Raw genomic sequence first — 24,871 nt, forward strand, 5'->3', positions numbered from 1 at the left:
GCGATTCGGCACTGCGTTACTTTAACGGACAATTGCGTGGTCGTACGACTTTATACATAAAAATTGATGTAATTTTTTTCCCCACAAATAAAGCTTTCTTTTGGTGGTAATTGATCACCTGTGTGATTTTTATTTTTTTGCGCTATAAACATAAAAGTGCGACAGTTCTGAAAAAATATATATATTTTTCACATTCTGCTATATAACATCCCCCCCCCCCCCAAAAAAAAAATTCAAAATCATTTTTTTTTTCATCCTCTTAGACCGATTTGTATTCTGCTACATTATTTTTGGTAAAAAATAAAAAAAAATCCCAATAAGCGTATTTTGATTGGTTTGCACAAAAGTTATCGCATCTACAAACTAGGGGAAAAAATTATGTCATTTATATTCATTTTTTTTTTTTTACTAGTAATGGCAGCGATCTTCAATTTGCAATGGGACTGTGACATGGCGGCGGACAGATCGGACCCCTAACTGACATTTTTGACACTTTTAGGGGGACCAATGACATTACTACAGTAGTGCTAAAAAATGTGCACTGTTACAGTAATAAGGAAACTGGCAGGGAAGGGGGTTAACCTAAGGGTGATCAAAGGGTTAAATATAAGCCTAGGGGAGTGTTTTCTTACTGTGGGGGGATTGGCTTGTGAAATGATCATAGAGACCTGTGATCTTATAGAGAAGGATCACAGGCGCTCTGTGATCATTCCAGAGAGAACAACGGTCTGCTGTGTTTACAACAGCTGACCGGTGTTCTCTCTCAGCAGGGAGTGATCGCGGGTGCCAGCGGCAATCGGTGCCACCAGTTCTGTGGATCAGCATCCCCACTGCCTAGGAGGGCTCCAGCAAATCGCTATACAGGTATGGCGATTCGCGCAGCCGAGCCAGCCTGCCGCAGTATATATGCGACGGGTGGTTGGCAAGTGGTTAATCGATAACATACTGTCAGTAGGAAGAATGTTTGTTGCAAAAGAGACATGCAATGGGGTTTATTCGCTAAAACTGGAGAGTGCAAAATCTGGTGCAGCTCTCCAAAGGAACCAATGAGCTTCCAGGTTTTTTTTTTTTTCATCAAAGCTTAACTGAACAAGCTGAAGTTAGAAGCTGATTGGCTACCATGCACAGCTGCACCAGATTTTACACTTTCCGGTTTTAATAAATGAATGTCAATGTCTTTTCAGCAATAAACTAGGGGGAAGATTAACTAAAACTGGTGCACACAGAATTTGGTGCAGCTGTGCATAGTAACCAATCAGCTTCTAGATTTTATTGGCAAAGCTTAATTGAACAAGCTGAAGTTAGAAGCTACTTGGTTACTATGCACAGCTGCACCAGCTTTGTTAAATCTCCCCTCTATACCTACCTGCCTTGTCTCAATGATCCCTGATCTGTATACTAAGCTGTGCATGCACAACTAAGCTTACAGCGGTTGGCCCTATCCCTAAGTACCAGAACGATTAGCTCCTCCAAATGCACATGGGTGAAGTCATACAGCACTGACCAATGAAGAAGGCCAAAAACTGGCACACAGGAGAAGATGCCGGTGAGGTGAGTATTAAACCTTTAGTTCCTCTCGAAGCCTAATCTGAAATTCCTCCTTTAGGGCTGCACCTGCACTGATAGGTTACCTGCTCATTTGGTCTAGGGGAGTGTAAAAGCCCTTTAGCTTTCCTGATCCTCCACTCCTCTGGCAAATGGCACTCCTTTACCCCAGTACTGGTTTGTCCCTCAGCTTCATCATGTCTAATACAGGGCTATGGATCCTCCTGAATTGGTCCTGATGAAGTCATAACTTTAGACTACTGGAGCAAGGGGGGGAGGGGAGGGGGGGACACCGCAAGGACAAGTCTAGAAGCCCAGAGGAGTGGAGGATGGGTTAAGTAGATCTTCTTTTCTATGTCCCTTAGACCTAAATAAGCAACTGATGCAGCCCTACTGCAAGGGATCATTTCTAATTTTCTTGGTGTTGGGTTTTAGGACTAATTCACACCAGCCACTGCGTTGTAATGGTGCGTTCCAGCGAGATCACCACAGTGCTGAGGAACCGCACTGTTGACTTTTTAGTTTCAATAGTTTTTATTGATTTTCAAGTAATGTTAACAGAAACAGAAAAAACATTTGAGGGATAGGCATAGATGTCACACAGGGCTCCAAGGTGAGATTTAACTGTGTAAACAGAGAATAATATTGTAGAAATTAACAATCCAACCATTCAGTTCAGTCCACCTAAGAGGTGTGATTCGGTATTTCAACATCAATATTCATCAATCAGCATGAGCCTCCCCGACTCGGACACCCGGGAGCATACTGTGTCCAAGGGGGGAGGCCACCCATTCTTCCAAGGTAGCCATTTAGATTGTGTGTGTACTAAGGTTCCATTGCTGGATGCCATCAAGAGTTCATAGGTATAACGAGTGTGGGTTAGTTCTAATGTTTCCCAAATTGAAGGAGGAGCTGGAGATTTCCATCGTCTGGCAATAGACAATTTAGCTGCAAGGAGAATATGGGTGACTGTGTTTTGTGTATGGCGAGGTAAGGTGTCAAGGTCTAGATTCAATAGGGCCATTCCTGGATTGGGTGGAATGGGAGAATGGACTAATCTTGTTAGTAGAGCAAAGATATCCTGCCAGATTTTCAAGAGTAGTGGACAACCCCAAAATATATGGTATAAGTCACCTTTGTGGGTGCAATTCCTCCAACATTTGTCTGAAGGGTTACCTTTAAGGTGAGATATCCTGTCAGGCATTAGGTACCAGCGGAGAAGGAGTTTCTGCGAGAGTTCCCACAGTTTATTACAGCGCGTAGCTTTGTATGTTGCCCTATATGCACGTAACCATTGAGCAACTGTGTAGAACTTGTCCAGGTCTTTCTCCCATCTGGACACTGTTGACTTTTTATATGATCTTTATTGAAACGTAATTTCATAAAGTTTAATTGACCGCCGTGCAGTGTGAGGCAGTGGATTGCATGCTGTACTGTTGTTCACATCACACCCCCCGCACACCACTGCAATGCAGTGGTGTGAACTGGACATCCAGTGGACAAGACATTTTGCTTTGTCAGGCAGTGGCACAGCACTGTTTTAGCCGCCCAAGCTGAATTTTAGTAAGACGATTTTTACATAATTACTCTACATAGGTCCAGTGTGGACCAATGTAAGTATGTATGTGCCATATCTGTGGGATCTCCGTGGAAGCTGTAAAATAGATTAGATTGCCACTAACTTCTGGTTCCTGTGCTAAGCAGCTGCATTTCTGCTTACTGAACACAGGAGATCAATGCTCAGCACTGCTGCCATTCAGAGAAAAATTTCTCAATGAATGTAAAGTGTTCTCTGGTTGGACGTAGTGGAGATCGTGATGTCACCACCCAGCCTCTGCACTGTGTCCAATCAGAGAATGCCTTGCATTCTGACTGGTGTTCTTATCAAGTGAGCAACCTCCTGTGTTCATAAAACAGCAGGGCAGACATATGGCATGGCCTTCTTTCATTGTATGGGAATGTGAGGAGACTCAGCCTGTGCTTAGAACAAACACACTCTGACATTGTTCAGGCCTTCACCTTGAAAACATCTAAAAAGATAAGAAATATTTTCTTTTTTTTTTCTTTTTTAATGAGTTTTTCTTTTTGGGGGTATGTTGTATGAATGGGAACAAATAATAAACATATAGTGGGATTCTCTCAAATTTGACTGCAAAAGTGGAATTACACTTTAGGCCACATGCACGCTGGACGTTATCAAAATGTCGGTAGAAAGCTGTAGCAGGCTTTATTTTAGCTTTTTCAAGCTGTAGTGTTTTTTAGCTTTTTTCAGCTGTAGAGGTTTTTTTAGCTTTTTTTTTTTAGCAAAACTATATTCTCTCAAAAGCTTATGGCTCAAAAACGTTGATAAATGCTGAATGTTTTTCTGCATTTTTTGGTGTTTTTCAGCGTATTTAAGCTTTTATCATAGTTAGAGCGTTTTTACAGCTGAAAAATGCCTCTTAAAAACCCATTAGTTCTAGGGGTTTTTTTTCCAGGCAGAAAACGCCCCTGTCAAAAACTGCTGATAACCGCCTATGTGTGCTTGGACACATAGGATAACATGCTGGGGAATTTACTGGCTGCAGAAATAAAAGTAAAAACAGCAGCTGTAAAAATGTCCAGTGTGCATGAGGCCTTAAAGTGATTGTAAACTCTCATTTAAAAAATAAAAATAAATAACAAACATGTTATACTTACCTCCTTTGTGCAGTTGGTTTTGCACAGAGCAGCCTGGATCTTCCTCTTCTCGGGTCCCTCCTTGCTGCTCCTGTCTCCTCCCTCCTGTCGAGTGCTCCCACAGCAAGCAGCTTGCTATGGGGAAACCCAAGGCGAGCTGCAGCTCCATGTGTCCATTCAGACATGGAGCTGCTATTCGGCCCCACTCCCTCTCTCTCCTGATTGGCTAACTGACTTTGATTGGCTCCATTGACTCCCGCGGCTGTGTCTCAGACAATTTAGGAGAGAGAGTCCCAAAGGGCAGAGGAATTCCTGAACATCGCTGGACAGAGGTGGGATTCAGGTAAGTATTAGGGGGTGCTGGGGAGGCTGCTACACCTAGAAGGTTTTTTTTTTTTTTATCTTAATGCATAGTGCATTAAGATAAAAAAAAACTTCTGACTTTACAACTCCTTTAATGGTTAGTCCACCCAAATAGCCCAGATATGAATAAACACAGGAGTTTATTATTGAAGTGTACATTCATCACATTTTTTTCCCCAATATGAGTATATAGACTTGTCTGATCTACAGAGAATTATGGAGTATAGAAATCCTGACAGCTATAATTCATTTGAGCCTCTGCTGACTGGACAAAACTGCAAAGAAGCATTTAAAATTGTTCTGAATTAATTCATTTACCGTAGTTTTTAAAAGGATTCACTTATCACAACTCCCAATCACTGCTTATATATATATATATATATATATATATATATATGTATATATATATATACCTATGCTCTAAGATCACCAGATAACCCTTCCAAAGTACCTATATCTGCCTCTTTCCCCATCACACAGGCCACAGATTTTCAAGCCCTTATGGATGAAAAATAAGGCAAGAGATCCTTGTAATAGTTGTGCAGATGGGGGGGGGGGGGGTACCAAGTGAACCATTTTAATAGTTGTAAGTGGCAGGTCCTGCGGTTTTTTTTTTTTTTTTCAGTTTTTTTTGTTTTTTTTTCAATGGGACTGTTTGAGGTAAGAACCTATTCTGGTATATATATATATATAACAGCCAAAATAAAACATCAAATGAAGACTGAATGTCAGATAGTGTAATGACTCTTCTATAACAATATGTGCAGATATACATGACCATTGGCAGTTTCATGTCATTGCTTATTAAAGCATGTTGAGATAGATATTAACATCTCACAGATAAACTGTTGAAGGTAATAATAAAAAAAGGTATTTGCCACAAATAACTGAGCCTCTTCATGCCTAGTTTGCCAGCAATCATGCAGTATACAGGTAAATTGAGCTGTTGATTATTATTTGATTGCCATTGATCATACTTTAAATGGTCGGTATTATATATAACAGAATAACATGTGATCTTTGTACCAATACCATTAATACAACCAACAGTTTGGATCTTCATTTTGGATGTCAAATGGCTGGATCATTTGAGTTGGGCCAAATCTGTTGGGACCGGCTATTGTGAAGGCTGAATTTAGTAGCTAAGCGTGATTTTATTTGGTCAGTTTTACACTGTATTGGAAATAATTTGCAACACCTTTTTTATTGGCTTGCAGATGCATTAGCACTGTTTCATTTTGTGATGTAAAATGAAGATAGCTTATTGCTTTATTTTAAGTGTCTTGAATAAGACTAAAATGCCTTGTATAATAGTATATGAAAGAAGAAATGTCTGCTGTTTATACAATCAGATTCTGTATTTTCTTCCGGATTCTGTATTTTCTTTATGTTCATGCTCAGTTTTTGAGCTTTTTGTTTGTTCTTTGCTTCTTTTTTATTTTTTTATATATGGCTTTATTTTTTTCCCCCTCATTATGTTTGTTGTATGTAACCAGGAACACAATACACAAAGAAGAGATAGAGTAACCAATTATGAGGCTATACTGAATCCCGCCTGTTGTGAAGAAGCATGTCTAATTCCTTTAATAGCCAACTGGAATTTGTAGTTGAAGAATTTAAATATATGGTTAATTGCAAGCTATGACAGTTTTTTCCAGAATTTGTCCAATTAGTACCAGTTTTACAGTCTTCCTGTTGTGTAGTTTAGTCTCATTTAGCTAGTACAATGCCATTTATCATTACAAATTAATGTGTAGGTTCTGCCCAGCACTGAGCCGTTTAAAGATCAAATGTACATCATAATCGGTTGTGGAGATCATTTTAAAAATGATCCTGGAAGTGTCTGCAATCCTGAAATGTAATTGCAGCAACACTGTAAAGAATGTTTTTTTTTTCTGCCGTTTTATTTTTTCAGTAGGTCCAGTATTACCAGCTAGCAGAACCAATAGGTGTTTTTTTGCCATGCATTTTGTAATTTGTGATGAAATTGCCTAACCAATGTTTGTAGGCTGTCAGCTTGCACCATAAAAACTAATTAACAAATTTTAAGGCCACTTTTTCAGCCGTTTGACTTTTAATTTTCAGCCTCTAAATGCAACTCCTTGTTGACCTATGTGGCCATGAGCATTTAGAGGCTTAAAAAAAAAAACTCACTGCACATTAGAGAAAGAACATTTTGGGCAAAAACAATGCTGAATGCTAGGAACATTTAACACTTAAGCATTCATTCATTCCAAAGGTCAGAATAAATTGACTAAATAAATAGATATTTTAAATAATTTAATTCTAGCCAGTGGAATCAATGAAAGCCCAAATGCTTGCTGCACCTGAATTGCTTCTAAAAGTGCATAATGTGGCTATAGATGCGTTTTTAAGCAGCTCTTCTCCTGCAAGGGGCTGACCAAATGCCCAGCGTGCATGAGGCCTTAGAATCAGTGTAGTCAACCATATGTGTTCGTTTTCTACAAATGTGGGAGCAGTGTCAGGACAAGGTCATCTAGAGCCCAGAACGAACATGCCAAACTGTGCCCCCCCCCCCCAGGATGTATGAGCATTATGTGTCAGCAGAATCCCCCCCCCCAAACAAAACACAGAGCACTAATCTGCATGCTTACCCCCTAAGCATAAATGCCCCCTCCTTCCGGGACAAATCTGCCTCCTGCTGAAATCCCTGCTCTCAGCATTAATCTTGCTCCCATACTCCAAATCCCCCCAGCTTAAATGCCCCCCTCTAAAAAAAAAAAAAAAATCACCCCTCCTAGCACAAATAATCTACCCCTAAAATTTCCCTTCCTAGTATACAACTTCTTCAACCCACTTTAATTTCCTCCTTCCTATCACAAATCCCCCCCCCCCCCCTAAATCCTCTCTCCTAGCACAAATCTTCTTTCAAACAAACCTCACCCCCTAAAATAAAGTTTTTCCTCCTAGAACAATACTTACCCCCTGCTGAACCCCAAATCCCCCCTTCCAACACAAATACCTCCCCTTAATCTCATTGTAGCACCCCCCCACCTCGCATGATAACAATAGTGCCCAGGGCAGCCTCCCTCCTGCCCGCCCCTTGTCCCGACCCTGTGGGGGAGTACGGTATGTCATACTAAAACGATTAGGACCATGGGCGATTATGGAAGAGATTCCTACTGCTATCAGAGTACTGGTAAAAAATGGTTCTTATCATGGAGCAGTTGTCAATTTACTGCTGTTTTTGGCATTTGTAAAATGTCATTTAGACTACTCAACCGATTAGTAGTGACTTGCACATGTTGTTATGCAGGGCTTTCATTTGCATAGGGTATGTGCTATGCATTAGAGGATTATCCTCAGAAAGACTGACAAAGTGTTATTTACTGTATTTACTAATTACTAAGGGCTTAAAATTCAACACCATGATTTTATATTACCAATTCTGGAGCTTCACTTTCTCCCCAGTTAAAGAAAACGTGTCACAATTGGGTTTATGAAGGAATCTGATTACAAAGTTTTTAATTATTATAACTGTGCAGGTTTACTTATGAAAGATTTATTTTTTCTCTTTATTTGTTATGAATCTAATTATCCAGCCATGGCTTTGAGGTCGGAGTGTCAGGGACACTTGTTGCATGCCAGCTGCTTGATATCTTGCACTATCCAATTAGCAAAAAGGAGACATCTTTCTTGATTAACTAAACCTTATATACTTATAATCACAGGAGGATATTTTCCTTAAATCTGGAGAAGACAGAATCTGGAGAAGCTGTGCATGTCATCCAATCAGCTTCTATCTTTCTTTTTCAAAGTTTAACTATAAGGTGATTGGTTGCAATGCACAGCTTCTCCAGATTCTGTCTGCTTCAGTTTTGATAAATTCCCATTATTATATTTACAGTGTGGCTGCCAAATCACATATACACATGCATGTATAAGTTCCAATATGATTACTATGAATTGACCAATAATTATGGTGCTCTTTGGCATTTACATGTCAGCATCCAAACTTACTAAGGCTAAGAAGTGGTGTATCTAAAATAAAAAATGGAATATTTCTCAAAATGTTTGGGTCCCATCTGACCTCTTAATAATAATTTAAATGCACAGTTCATATGGGAGCAAAACGGTATAATAAGTTCTTGATATCAATAAAGGCAACTATAAAGCCTACTACACACTATTGTTTTTTTTTTCAACCCAGCGGGCTGAACAAAAAAAAACAAAAACTGAAGAGCCGGGAAGAGCCGCTGTACTAACTATGCAAGGTTAGTATAGCGATCGGCCCTTGCTGAGCTATTGTGTTCTGACAGGGAGTGGTCTCCCTGCCAGAACACACTGGTCAGCGCTCAGCCCCTTCAACCAGTCACACTGGCTGCCAAATGCACTGGCCAATTGTCGGTCAGTTTCTATTGAACCGGTTGATGCTGCTCAATGTTCGGCCCCTGTGTATGGCCCTTAAATAAACAAGAAAGTTAAAAAATCCATAAATAAATTACAACCCCCACCACACTTTTGTAGGTGTTAAAAAAAGCTAATTATCTTATCAAAATTAATCCACTATACAAATATGGTTCTGACAAACCAACAAAGCAGCCATTTTTTTAATCCCCTAAAGTAAAATATGAATAAACCAGAACAAAATGATCTAGTTCATTACAGGACTAAGTGCATATTTATCCTCTTAATGTGTCACAAAAAATAAATAAAAATAAATATATTATCTACAATGATATCACTTGAAAATTATTAGCAATAATAAACATCTACCTAAATCCCCAAAAACCTCAACTATTTTCCAGAATGAGGTGAAACTGATACAAAGTTATACGTGGGGTTATTTACTAAAACTAGAGAGAGCAAAATCTGGTGCAACTCTGCAAAGAAACCAATCAGCATCCAGGTTTTATTGCCAAAGATTAATGAAACAAGCTGATGTTAGAAGCTGATTGGCTACCATGCACAGCAGGCACCAGATTCTGAGTGCACCAGTTTTAGTAAATCTACTCTACTACCCCACCAAAAAATGTAGCAAGACTTCTTTCTGCACTCCTATATATTCACCCTTCAAACTTCCAAACATACACCATGTGCTGTCCTTCACCCACATAAATCTAAACTCACCAAAAGATATTGCCACACTTTCACAGATATGGAAATTGCACTTATGGGATCTCAGAAAGATTAAAGCTGCCTCTTCAAACACTGGGCTGTCTTTAATGTGTGCATGTAATCTCTCCACCAGTGAGTATAAAAAGGAAGAGGCCATACATAGTGTAATACTGTAGGATTAAAAACCTTTGATTACTACAAGGCCATTATACGCACTTAAAAATTGTACAAAAAAGCATCCAAAATATCCCCAGCAGACCACAGCAGTGAATAGCGAGCACTCCTGCTAATGTCTCACACATACAGCTGTGCTGAGAAGAGACACTGCCCGATGTACAACTAAATGCTGCCAATTAACACACACAAAGCCCAGCTTCACCCTTAATTTAAGGGTGGATATTTGGTCACTATCACATTCAACTCATTCTCGAACATGGTTGAGTTTTTTCGAGGACTTATGTACACATTTAGAATTGCTGTTAATTTTGAAGAGATATAATTTTAGGTGAGATATACTGAATATATATATATACACTGCCCGGCCAACCAAAAAAGTCACCACCAAAAAAAAGCCACACACTCTTATATTCCATTGGACCGCCTTTACCTTTGATTACAGCACGTATTCACCGTGGCATTGTTTCAATAAACTTCTGCAATGTCACAAGATTTATTTCCGTCCAGTGTTGCATTCATTTTTCACCAAATCATGGGAAAGTCGGCCCACTGGGCAAAGCCTTCTGCAGCACATCCCAAAGATTCTCAATGGGGTTAGGTTCTGGACTCTGTGGTGACCAATTGGCCAATCCATGTGTGAAAATGATGCCTCATGCTCCCTGAACCACTCTTTCACAATTTGAGCCCGATGAATTCTGGCATTGTCATCTTGGAATATGCCCACATTATCAGTGAAGAAAAAATCTGTTAACCTCCCCGGCGGTATGATTCTGTCAGGAATTACATACCAAAAGCGGTACAATTCTTTTCATGGAAATTTGGCGTTATGTATTATAGGCCTACAATTCTTAGTAATTACTGACTTAAACCTGACCAAAACAAGACTCTAGTAGACATCCCAGATGTGATAAATTTGAAACACAAATGCATGAATTATAATCAAATCAATATTATAATTTTATTATTTAATATATAATATATATAATAAAATTATATTATTGATTAGATTATAATTCATGCTTTATATATTATATATATATATGTGTGTGTGTGTATATCTATATTATATATACACACACACATATATATATATATATATATATGTAATATATAACGCATGAATTATAATTGAATCAATAATATAATTTTATATATATATATATATATATATATATATATATGTGTGTGTGTGTGTGCATATATATATATATATATATATATATATATATATATATATATATATATATATACATATATACACATATATACATACACACATATATATATATATATATATATATATATATATATATATATACCGGTATGTATATATATATATATATATATATATATATATATATATATATATATATATATATATATATATATATATATATATATATTTATATATATATATATATAATATATATAAAATATAAAATGTGTTATGTGTTTGTGTTTTGTGCAACGTTTTTTTTTTTTTTTTTTTTTTAATTTCCCTCCCTAGTTCCGCTCCCATGCAGCATTGCTGCTGCAGGGAACGGAACTAGGAAGTCATCACACCGACGGAGGACGGAGGAGCGGCGGGACTCTCGGCTGGTGGTCACAGCAATCATCGCTGGATCGCCAGGAGAAGGTAAGAGAACACCGCTGCGATCTCTGCACATCCACCCCGAGCGTGACTCGGGGTTACCGCTCCTGATAGAAAAAATCAACCCCGAGTCACGCTCGGGATCACCGCCAGGGAGGTTAATGGATTGACCTGGTCATTAAGTATTTTCAGGTAGTGAGCTGACCTCATTTTTCGGGCACATGCAGTAACTATCCAATAGAATAGTTACTGCATGCTTACGGTAGTTTAGTTAGTTGCTTAGTTAATTCCAGGTGGTAACTTTTTTTTTTTGTCGGGGCAGTGTATATTGTGACACATTAATAGGGGAATTAAAAAGGACTTAGCACTGTATTGAGCTAGATCAGTGTTGGCGAACCTTGGCACCCCATGATGCTCAACTACACTGCAGAGTGCATGAGCATCATGGGAAATGTAGTTCCAAAACATCTGGGATGCCAAGGTTTGCCATCACTGAACTAGATCATTTGTTCTGGTTTATTTATTTAAAAAAAGCCATAAAACACATTGTGTAGAGTATATCATAGAGTATATGTGCAGATTTTCCATTTGTTGCCACGACGAATACACATACATGATATCATATGCTGCTTATACCCTGCCTTTTTTGCTCAGCACAGTGTACAGGTTTTTCATCTGCTGCTTTGTTAGGTGTAGGCACATTTGATTGTTTAGCATGCTGATCATATACATTATTTTTTTTTTTATTAAAGTCAAAGTAAAATGTTGACATTTGGATTACTTATTGCACCTTCTCAGAGCATAGAGTAAAAAGGTAGCATTATTTGGATATTCATCAGGTAGGGCAAAATGAGAGTGCACCATACACATTGCATATCAATGAATGTTTTTCCCGCTAGGTTCAGGAACATGTGCATACACACTAATGCAAGCCCACAATTTAAGTGTGCTATAGCAATTTATCCTCACACTTATCCATTACTTTATTAGATAAGGCTCAAAGTGTAAGATCAGGTACATAATAGGCCAGCAAATGTCAGTCTTCCTGATACTTATGGCTCTCTAATTGCCTCAGAAATGGCAGTTCCTATATTTCTATCCTAATGAATCCCTTTTAAGAGAAATCATACCTACATTTCAATCATTTTTATTCAAATAGTGCCATTTAAAAGTAGATTTCTGGCTGGAAATTATTCTTATTTTTTGGCACTTTTAGGTTTAACATTTTAGTAGAATGTAATGTCATCTACAACCAAATTAATAACAATTTACAAACATTAAAATATAATATACATTACATTTTGAACACTTTTGGAACCTCCAAACGTATTTAAATTTTAACTGTATACTGTAATCTAGAATACTGGAATCTTTTATGTGACCCTGATATGTACACTAATAGGGGCATTCAATAGATTAATAATCCATTGTTTCTGTCTACATCTAATATAAATTACACTGCCCCCCCCCCCCTAAAAAACAAAAAAACAAAAACATCACATTCAATGATATTCAATTAATTTGTTTATGAGCATCTTTGTCAATGTTTGCTTTCCTAGCATGGAATGTCAGGTGCCATTTGGCACAAGTAGTAGTTTGGGTCAAATTGGCTGTTGAGAATCTTGAAAACCAATGTACATATGCATTTTACATGTAGCTAAGATGGCCCACAGGCATTAAAATCAATTAACACCAAAGAATAATGTTTACATCTGTTATAACAGTTATAATAAACACATATGTTAATATATATATATATATATACTGAAAGTGTACATATTGAATACAGTAAATACATTTTTGAGTTATTCAGTGATTTTATTTCATTATTCATTATTATTTCAATTGTTTTCAATATTTGCTTTAAACATGCTCCTAGTGCATATTTATCTATAGCTTTGTGTATAATTTTCTGACATATGTATTAAAATGTATTTTTCTGAATTGCTTACCTACATTGCTGACATAGAAATCATTGTTTTTGCAGGGATGCATACAGATGTAAGGAAACCTTGCACAAGAGCATTGTATTGCGGGTGATATTGAATAAGTACTTGCCATTCCTCATTACCAGCAAACCCTAATGCTTTATAAATCAGGGTCGAAGTCCTGATTTAAAAAGGTTACCAAATGTTTGCATAATTTAGAGGTCTACTGTTTTATTGTGTTTTAATGTCCAGTTTTCATAATTTATCTGTCAGAATGTTTTGATTTTGTGATTTTTTGTCTGTGTATTGACTTGTGTTCTTTTTGTAATTGGTTTTAATTAATTTTTAAAACCATTGGCTTCAAACGTGTAAATGAAACAGAGGTAATGGCTGTTTTATATTATCTAATTATAACTGGTTTATTTTTTAAGGCATGGTGAAGGCCAATGATGATGAATGCAGTAAAGCCACCAATAACTCATTAGTTTTCAGCTTATGCTATTTTAGAATAGATGGATTTTTTTTTTTTTTTCCTGAAATTAACTTCTTTCTCTTTCCCACTCTCTCACAGAACCTCATTCTTATTCTCTGTCACTCTGTTTCTCTAGCATATCCCACATACACAAAACAATGAGCCAGGTGAGTTGCGTACCATCTCTAGTGTTTAGGGCTTCAGCGCATTTTTTTATTTTTTTGTATTTTTATATTTCCTTTACTAAACCTGCATATCCAAGGTTTACCAATGGATAGAACTGCCTACATATTGATGATTGCTCGCTGCTGGAGATTCCCTATTAATGATGCTGCTGCTTGTGCGTAGTCATTGAAATATTTTTAAGTTGAATAGTTGAGGATGTTCTTCAACAGGGTACTTTGCACCTACTTGGGGTTAATCTACATTAAATGTCATTTATCCATCTGTTTACCCAACCATTTTTACTATATTTGGGTCCAATGCTGTTCACCTTCTTCACTTGTGCTTAGAATGGGGGTAAACACACATGTTTTCCCATGTCATGTGCCACCATGTTTTCTGAGGTCTGTTCTATTTTAGATGTTAGGACTGTTTTAAGCTGCATAGTTGAGGATGTTCTTCAACAGGGTACTGTGCACCTACTCTGGGTTCATCTACATTGAATGTCATTTATCCATCTGTTTACCCAACCATTTTTACTATATTTGAGTCCAATGCTATTTACCTTCTTCACTTGTGCTTAGAATGGGGGTAAACACACATGTTTTCCCATGTCATGTGCCACCATGTTTTCTGAGGTCTGTTCTATTTTAGATGTTAGGACTGTTTTACTTAGAAACTCATTATACTCATTATAGTTGGGGTTAACGGGCAGGGATTTGTTGTAAGTGACTTTGTTTACTCTGTCCTATGCTATGAGAAATGCTCCTAGCATTGTGCCATTTGTGATTGCCTCTCACTATATTCTCTGTACATCTTTAATTACAAATGAATACCACCTTGAAAATTGATACCTGGAATAACAGGGGTTTGAACGCTGCTCTTAAGCAGTCTTTATTAATCAGTTACTATAAGAAACACAGACTTCAAACTATTGGGCTACAAGAAATACATTTGACAGGATTGTAACTGCTTTCATTTAAAAGACTGTGTATAGCATGTACTATGCTATGTATTGCAATTTTTCTTAGGTTGTCCCTATTTTAAATGCTAAGTCTGCTCATTGTGGGGTGTTAGAGGTGAGGAAAGATCCTTTGGTATATTATCTTATCTGAAAGTCCTCATTAAGGGTGAAGCGCTTGTTATTGTTAACATTTATGTACTGGCCCATGCAGACCTTGGACTTTATAGCCAATATTACCTTGCTAGTTTTGTATGGCAACACTGATTTGACCTGGTGGAGGTGAAAATATTCAACTGGGAGAGAGTACTCATGCCATTTGGCCTCATATGTTACAATTTTATTTACAGATTTGGCCTTTAGTTCCAACAACTTGCTTCCCTATGTGTGTGGGACTAGTACCTCCCTGAGGAGATTGCATACGATGGCTCTTTGGCTCTGGACCTTTATCTTGGCAGTCTCTTTGAGACCTAATTCCTGCTGGAATAATTCATGTTCAAAAGTTATTATCCAAAACTGTCTGGCAATTCTCAAACTCCCACTCAATCTCTTAAGAGGGAAACCTTTATGGTGACCATTCGTGCTTCCTTTTTAGCCATGGTTGGCACTATTCACCAATACTTTGCCATGCTGGCAGTCAAGAAGAGGTCTGAAATAGCCTGAGTCAAAATCCGCTATGTCTTTAAACCTTCCACATCCAATTATGGGGATTGGCTATTGAAAATAATTTTTTACCTTGGCAACAAGGCCATACATTTTGACCTATTTCTCTAAACCTAGATATAACATCATACCATTTTTATCTTGGTACCATTCACTGTACAGGAGTTCATGGGTACTTGGGAGGTTCTCGAGGCCTTTGTTTCATTGAATACCACATGCTATACTTCTACAGGCACTTATTAGGAGGCAGCTTTAGATCACTTTTTATCCAAGATAAATTTTCTGTAATTGACTCCTTAGTTGAGATCAGAATAAAGGCTCCTTTATCCAAAGGTGAAACTAAACATGCAATTGCTGTTTTTATGCTCAAAAATATCGGTGGATTTTGACAACTTTGTATTTTTGAGGAGGATTTTGGCAGGGGGTCTTCTTCCTAATACTATACGTGTGACTTTGCAATATCCTGTTTGTATTTTATATAATGATCAAGCAAAAGGGTGAAAATAAAATGTAAGTGAATAAATATCTGTTGAAATCCACAAACTTTAAATCATGCCACACTGGTAAAATAAAAGGCACAAAGATAATTGCATATACAGTAAAACCTTGGATTGCGAGCATAATTCGTTCCGGAAGCATGCTTGTAATCCAAAGCACTCTTATATCAAAGCGAATTTCCCCATAAGAAATAATGGAAACTCAGATGATTCGTTCCACAACCATTTATTTATAAATCCTTCAATTTATAGTCCATATAAAAAGATTATAGCATTGCAATAGGTTGTGTAACCATAAAATGTCCATCCACAAATAGCCGCTTCCACAAGGGGATTGGAAGCAAAATCCAGCAGGAGCTACAGGGTAGCAGTATGGTTCCATTTAATGAAGGTATAACATTTAGCAACTCACATGGTTGATGAATAAAACAGGCACATCTAAGTATGCTGGCATCCGGGGTAAAGCTGTCCACATAGACCATCTTCTGCACCACCGACTGCTAGTCTGTAATCCTGACCGGGAAGACCACCCTGCAGTAAAGCGATCTGAAAGCGAGGGGCAGCATGGAAAGGATGACGTAGATGGCGGTGCGGAGGATAGTCTATGTGGACAGCTTTACCCCTGATGCTTGCATACTTAGATGTGCCTGTTCCAATCATCAACCATGTGAGTTGCTAAATGTCGAACCTTCATTAAATGTAACCATATTGCTACACTTAGAGGCTCCTCTCTTCTCTTTTATACTCAGCTGTGACTTGAGGCTACTTGTATATCAAGACATCGCTTGTATACCAAGTCAAAATTTATTTGAAAATTTTGCTTGTCTTGCAAAGCGCTCTTAAACCAAGTTACTCTCAAACCAAGGTTTTACTGTATAACTTTTAATGTGCAAATCCACAACTAGAGCCAATGTGCACCTAATATCTGAACATTCAAATATTAACATATACCATGATATATATATAAATAATTCAATGAGTATAACAGCTCAGATTTACACAGTCCTCATTATTTATTCATGGTGTATCCCTTCACCATTTGATTGTGAATTTTCATATAATAGTGTATTCTTCCCGTCTTCCCAGTGACACTGCTGTGCTCCCTGACCTCTCACCCGAAGGTTGCTTTGAATAAGCATGAAGAAACTCCCCAATGGTAATGCTGTGTATTCAGCTCACCTCTAGGGTTCCTCTGTGTTCTTTCCCAGTCCACTGCTCTCTATGATGGTAGTAAGTACTCTAGGGTGCTCCTAAAGGTCCTCTCTTTATTTAGATCAGCCCAAAATGAGACAGAGGGACTTTGTTCCAAATCAGAGACTATGCACTGCACTAAAACACAACCACATTGTACTTTGCTGCCTAGGTGCATTATGGAATGGGGTGCACCCCCTCTTCATCGGTGCATAGTTCCCGACTATCCCTGATTTGGAACAAAGTCTCTCTGTCTCATTTCGGGCTGATCTTCAGTATATAAAGAGAGGACCCTTAGGAGCACCCTAGAGTACTTACTTCCTGTCTTGGATCTTAATGTATGCCGGATGCGCAAGTAACTCCATTGCGCTAATAGATGCACTTTTGGATATTAATATGCAACAAGCACAATTAATCGTGCAGTGCTAAAAATCAGTTCCAAGCTCTTTTGTATAAGGTAAGCAGTGCCCAGTAATACAGACACACAGGCTGTTATCACATTGGATGCTCGATAGAATGTCCTGCCTAAAGCACTGAGCTTCATTTATTTATGGGACAACACAGGGATAATAGCAGGAAATAATGCCTATACAACATCAACCAATCAGTTCCAAATATACAGTCATATGACATAAGTTACTCACATAGAATCAGCCAATGACACACCTGTGTACATTCAAATATACAATAGAAAAGGGGAGTATAGGATCGTGAATGAGCAGAACAGCGTGCACCGCTTTACGCCGTTGGTGTGTGGAAATCCGCACACTGTAGTTAACAATGAAACCCAGGTGTAGCCAAATTTGCGCCTAACACTGCACAATGTAACCAGTGTGTAAAACTGTGAACGCTGCTCTGATCAAACTAATAGGATTATACTACTGTTCCCATAGATGTGAGGCTATCTGCAGGGAAAGAGCCATGCTGTTTCCACTATGGTGATCAGGCACATTAGAAAGACATAAGTGTGTATCGATTCATAAAGGCAGATAGATATCAAAATGATATTGACTTCACAGAGCAAACATATCCCCACCGAGCAAACAAATCTGCACATTATACAGGGCTCCTGCTGGTGGTCATATCCTTGAACTCCACACCGCAATACACATAGATCTCTACCAGTAAACAAACCCACGCCTAGTGCATGGAGTATTCGCCGGCGGAAATGTCTATGTAGAGCGAACACATCTACACATCTAAAGGAAGGTTTTCAATGCCAGTAGTCTTTCTTCAATGCTGGTTCGCCCGTACAAGCTCTAATGAGCGTATTACAAGCAAACTGACAACAGGAGGCATAATGACAAGCTAAATAAAGCAAATCCTGAAAAATGTCCACACTAGTCCTAATAAAATTTCCACAACACTTCCATCATAGAGAGCAGTGTACTGATAAAGAACACAGAGAAACCCTAGAGGCGAGCTGAATTTACAGCATTACCATTGAGGAGTTATTACTTAATGCTTTTTTAAAGCAACCTTCAGGTGAGAGGTCAGAGAGCACAGCGGTGTCAGTGGGAAGAATACACTATTATATGAACATTCACAATCAAATGGTTTAGGGATACACCATGAATATATAATGAGGACTATGTACATCTGAGCTGTTATACTCATTGAATTCTTTTAGTTATATATATCATGGTATCTGTTAATATTTGAATGTACAGATATTAGGTGCACATTGGCTCTTCGTGGATTTGCACATTGCACATTAAATATGCGATTATCTATGTGCTTTTCGTTTTATCTGAGTTGTATGATTTTAAGTTTGTGGATTTCAACAGATATTTATTCACTTACATTTTCTTCACCCTTTTGTTTGATCATTATATAAAATACAAATTGCATGATGTAATTGGCAGCGTGGCACTATTCACTTTATGTTATACCAAATAACAAGTGCCAGCAGCAGCCATATTATCAATTTCATTCTACATTTATTGAGAGCACGAGAGTAACACACTATACATATATTGGAGACTTTGATTATGATTATCCTAAAACCAGGGAAGGATGTCTCTAAGTGTGACTGCTACTACCCTATCTTCTTATTAATTCTGATGTGAAAGTTGTGGACAAAATTCTGGTGCTAAGATTGAATCGATGTGTGATTGACTTGATGGGGTCAGATTATTTGGGCTTCATAACCAATAGATGTATTCAAATGAATATCTGAAGGTTATTTAATGATTTACAGATCCCTCAAAAGCATAGGTGGGGAGGGTGGTGATAAACACATTTGATACCACGGAATGGCTAAACCCTCTTGGGGTCTTGCATAGATTTGCTTTATAGCAGATAGATTAGCTTTGGCCCTAAATTTGTTTGTTGTGTCTGAAATGTTTTATACATCCCCTAGATCTAGAATTAGGGCTAATGATTCTGTTTCTACAACACTCCTTTTCAGTGTACCAGGGACAGGGTTGTCCACTCTTACCTACTTTCTTTGCTTTTGTCAAGGATCATCTTAACACAAAGATAGGATCCACCTTCCTTATTCACTATTTATGAATGAATTCCTTGGTGCAACATATCTTCCTCTATGCTGATGATACCCTGTTTATCTAAAGGACCCTTTAACAAGCTTTATTTTACCTTCCTAAAAATGTTGTTGTGTTTGGTAGGTTCTCTGGGTTCAAAGTTAACTTTAAAAAGTCTCTTCTCTTCCTATTAGACAATTAGGTTTACCTCATTTACTAAGCTCTGGAGCAACTGCACTTTGTGAAGTGCACAGTCTATTTGCCTTTAGAAAATCAACCCCTTAGAGTTACATTTGTGTACCAGCTATATGGCAATGGGTCATTTCAAAGTTTCCAGGGTATGAAACTGGAACATGGTGTTCATGCTACATTCTACCAACAACTGCAACATGCAGTTGCCACAACTACTTGTGTGATATTCTCATGCACCTTTTTGAAGAAGCTTCTACTATCTTCCAATAATGCTAAATTAATTTCACAATTCTATGATGCAATGCTTTTTGCTAGGACAGACCAAACTCCCCCAATTTAACATAAACAGTATATTTTGTTAAAGTAATCAACAAATGAAGAATTTTAGGACTCTTATTATTATACTATAATATTTTACTATATTATACTGTTATTTAATCTAGGGACCAATTATTTAAATTCAAATTGTACCACCACATTTACTACACCTCAATTTGACATGCTCTACCCTAATGCTTTATCGATTTCTTTCCTGCTTTATAGTCCTGACCAATGATCCAAACATTTTGGATACCAGTTAACTGTTTCATAGAAACAGTTAAATACCTAATCTCTGCTGTCCTAAGATGTGTCTTCTGGGCTTAGTGGAGGATCTTCAGATCTCTTCACATTCAAAGCACCTGTTGAGAGCTTAATATTTTTATGTTAAAAAAAAAAAAAATATATATATATATATATATATATATATATATATATATGTGTGTATATATATTTCTTATGTGTAAGTGGTCATCTCCACCATGGCTTGCTGAGTAGTAAAACCTGAATAACTCTGCCCTACCCTAATACCAAAATTACGTACTCTAACGGAGGTTTCCCAAACAAGTATGATGAAATGTGGGGACAGTGAGCTCAATCGCCCCTTACTACATTGTCCCTGAATGATTAGTACCAAGTGTCAAGGTCTCTCTGTATCTGTAATTTTATGTACTTTACATATTCATTTTCATGACTTAAGTCAGCCACATTTGTCTTTTTTTCTAGCTGTCTTTTTTTTTTTAAATAAAGAACATGGAGGACATGGAACTTTTTTCTGCTTTGGCAAAAACCATTATAATGCCCCTTTTATTTTTTTACTTAATGTATTACTATTAATAAATGAATAGTAATAACTAAAGTAATAATAGTAATAATAGAAATAGACCTTTAGTACTAGTTTATTTACCTTCTAAATACCTTAAAATGTTATCCAAAACTCAATAAAAACATTTTGTTTCTTATAATGTTTTTTGATAATAAAATAAGGTTCCTAGTTTGCACTAATAGATGTCTTTTAAGCGCTTCAATACAGGGCACTTTCACCCTCTCCCTGTCCAGGCCAATGTTCAGCTTTCAGCACTGTCATACTTTGAATGACAATTGTGTGGTCATGCAACGCTGTGCCTAAATTACATTTCTACAATTTTTTTGTGACAGATAGAGCTTTCTTTTGGTGGTATGTACTGTAATCATCACTGTTTTTTTTCTTTTTGCTAAAAAAAATGGAAAAAGCCCAAAAGTTTTGAGAAAAAAAGGTTTTCTTAATTTCTGTTAGAAAATTTTGTAAAAAAGCAATTTTCCTTCTTCACTAGTGTGCGCTGATGAGGCGGCGCTGATGGGCACTGATGAGACGGCACTGAAGGGCACTGATGAGGTGGCATTGATGAGGATGCACTAATATGCAGCACTGATGGGCACTGATAGGCGCCATTGATATGCATCACTGATAGGCAGCACTGATGGGCACTGATATGTGGCACTAATGCACACTGATAGCTGGCACTAATAGGTGGCACAGGTAGGCATCACTGATGGGCACTGATAAGTGGCACTTATAGGCACTTATAGGTGGCACAGATAGGCGGCACTGAAAGACAGCACTGATTAGCATCACTGATGTGCACTGATTGACATCATTCTGGACACTGACTGGCATCACTTCTGGGCACTGACTTGCATCACTTCTGGGCTGTTGGTGCTGCACTGATAATCAGGGCACTTATGATCAGTGGCTGATTATTTGTGCAGCTCTCCCCTCTGAGGAAATATCGCTGATTGTCTCTCCGCTCCTCACATGCTGACAGTGTGAAGAGAGGAAAGCAGATAACTGGCATTAAAGCCCCGTACACACGTACCGATCGTCGGCCGAACGATCGGCCGTCTTTTGTCCGAGGGCTGTCTTGTCTGTTGAAAAGTGCAAAAGACTGCACACTAATTTTGTCGGCCAACAACAGCCGACTGCAGAAGTGATGTCATGTGATGGTTAACTTTCCATGTGTTTTTTCTTTTCTGAGCATGCCCAGTCTTGCAAATCTGCTGTCTGTCGGCCGAATTCTGTACTGACTGGCGAACAATCGGCCATTCTGGTGTCGGCATACAAAAATTTTAATGCTTGCATGACAGATTCTGTTCGGCCGAAAGTGCGCTGTCGGCTGTCGGAAGCATCATACTAACAAGCCGAAAATCGTCCGATTGTTCGGCGGCCGAACAGTTTCGGCCGACAATCGGTACGTGTGTACGGGCCTTTACTTGTTTACATGTGATCAGCTGTGGGTGGACACAGCTGATCACATGGGTAAAGAGCCTTATCATCGGCTCTTTACTGAGATCGAGGATGTGCCATGTCTGAGGGACACAGGACATTGCAGAACGCCCCTCTGCGCGCCCCTGCTTGGGCGCATGCACTGCAAGACTTGGGTAATGTCATATGACATTGTCCCAGAACGAGAGAACCACCCTGCTACGATCATTATACAATACGGCAGGTGGGAGGTGGTAAAAATAATACCCCAATATTTTTTTTTTCAGGCTTTTATTCCCAAACATTTGATAGTAAATTTTGAGGTTGATTTACTAAAACTGGAAAGTGCAAAAAAAATAAAAATAATAAGTTTCCTGTTTTTTTTTTTTTTTTTTCAAATCTTAATTGAACAAGCTGAAGTTAGAAGCTGATTGGTTACCATAATCTCTATATATTGTTACATTGCATTCACCAACTGCTAGTATTAATAAAGCATCTTCTAAAATGAGCCTTTATTCTGGCTGTACAACCTTCCGTGCCTCACTATTGATTCACAATTATAATAGGTGGCCTTATTTGTGATTCACAGAAAATGGAAGGAAGGATTCCAAAGCTCAACTTGGAGTGCCAAATTCAGTATTTGTCAAATATAGTGTTTCAGGTTCCAAAGGCTTCTGCAATGTTTAAGAGCCCAATCTATATTTATTTTAGCAGTTTATATACAGTCGTTTAGATTAACAGCAGGTTTACTTTAATTTCCTTCTTAGTCATCTTATAAACAAATAAAAGTCAGAATCTATTTATGTCTGTGGTTTTAGGGCATGGCTATATATGAGACTTGAAGGTACTATCGGTAGATCAAAACATTTATATCTCTTACAAAGGATCACTTTGTTTGCATCATATTGATTTTTATGGAACCAAATACACAGGAGGCCACAGATCAATTTTTTGAAATCAATAATCTACAATTGTGCAGTGCCACAATGTAGTTTAATTTTAGTTGTGGAAAGTATGAGAAATGAATTCCCTACATAGACCTGAATATAGTAGTAAAAAAAAAATAAACAGCTTAATAAAATATTCATTCATGAATATGCTCATGTGACAAACTTACTTGACACCTATCCTTCAACATCAGATATGCCCCCATAGCGGTGGATGCATGGACATAAGCTTCATACTCCTTTTGGTAATAAATACTGTATATAAATGCAATGGTGGATGCTTAGGCATGTGTACACATCTTCTGCTACATCTTCTGCTTCTCCTGGCTTCACCTGATCCTTAGAGGGACTCTTTTACTTTAAACATCTGCCCATTCTTTTATTGACTTCTTAAAAAATTCTTCTTAGCCTGTCTGTTGTATTGATATCCATGTTGTCACCTTGCCAGTGCATTTTTGGGAATTCCTACAAATTATGCTTGTTACTTTATTTTGACCCATGGCTTGCACCCAGCTATTATCCTGGTTTTGCTTTTTCTCAATGCCTTGGTGAAAAGGCTTCATAGTTTGATCTTCGGGCTGCTAGCAAATATCATATGTTTAACCATCTTAGCGGTATTCCCGAGTGTGGCTCGGGGTTAAATTTCAGAGCCAAAAGCGGTAACCCAGAGCCACACTCGGGGTAGCGCCAGAAGCATCGCTGGATCCTGTAAAAGAGGTTTCTTACCTTGTCACCGGGATCCGGCGATGTGTCTCGGTGGTGTCTCGCGGCAGATCTTCCTCCCGATCCTCTCCGTCACCCGGCTTCCGTCTCCTGCGACGTGACGTTCGCAGGGGGGTGGAACCGGCGGCAAATTCAAATGTAAAAACACACCAAACACACTGATACTATTCAAAATAAAATAAATTCACATTACATTGCCCCCAGTGCCCTTTCCTGCAGTTTTACTGTACTTTTTATGTAAATATATATATATATGTAATTCTTGTGAATGAGCAGCCCAAACCAAATGTATATATATATATATATATATATATATATATATATATAATAAATGTATACAGTTGGTTTGGGCTGCTCATTCACAAGAATTGCATGCAAAATAATGGTACCGCTTTCAGCACCTAAAATCCAAAAGAATCATACCGCCAGGGAGGTTAATAGATAGTTTGTCAGTGGCAGAATTAAACAAACTAAATAATCCATAACATAGTTTTTGGGAGCAACCAAGTGTACTTAATGCACATAAAGCTTTCCAAGATGGTGACTACCTGTAGCAAAGAGTGCAACAACAATCATCTAGTCTGATCAGCTAACAGCTATCAAACACTTACAGTTGGGAGATTTACTTCATTTAAAGTACAACCTGGAGTAATATGAACTATGTAATTTAACTGTAATT

Source organism: Pelophylax lessonae (assembly GCF_965119305.1).
Source record: "Pelophylax lessonae genome assembly, chromosome: 2".
NCBI classification, from domain to species: Eukaryota; Metazoa; Chordata; class Amphibia; order Anura; family Ranidae; genus Pelophylax; species Pelophylax lessonae.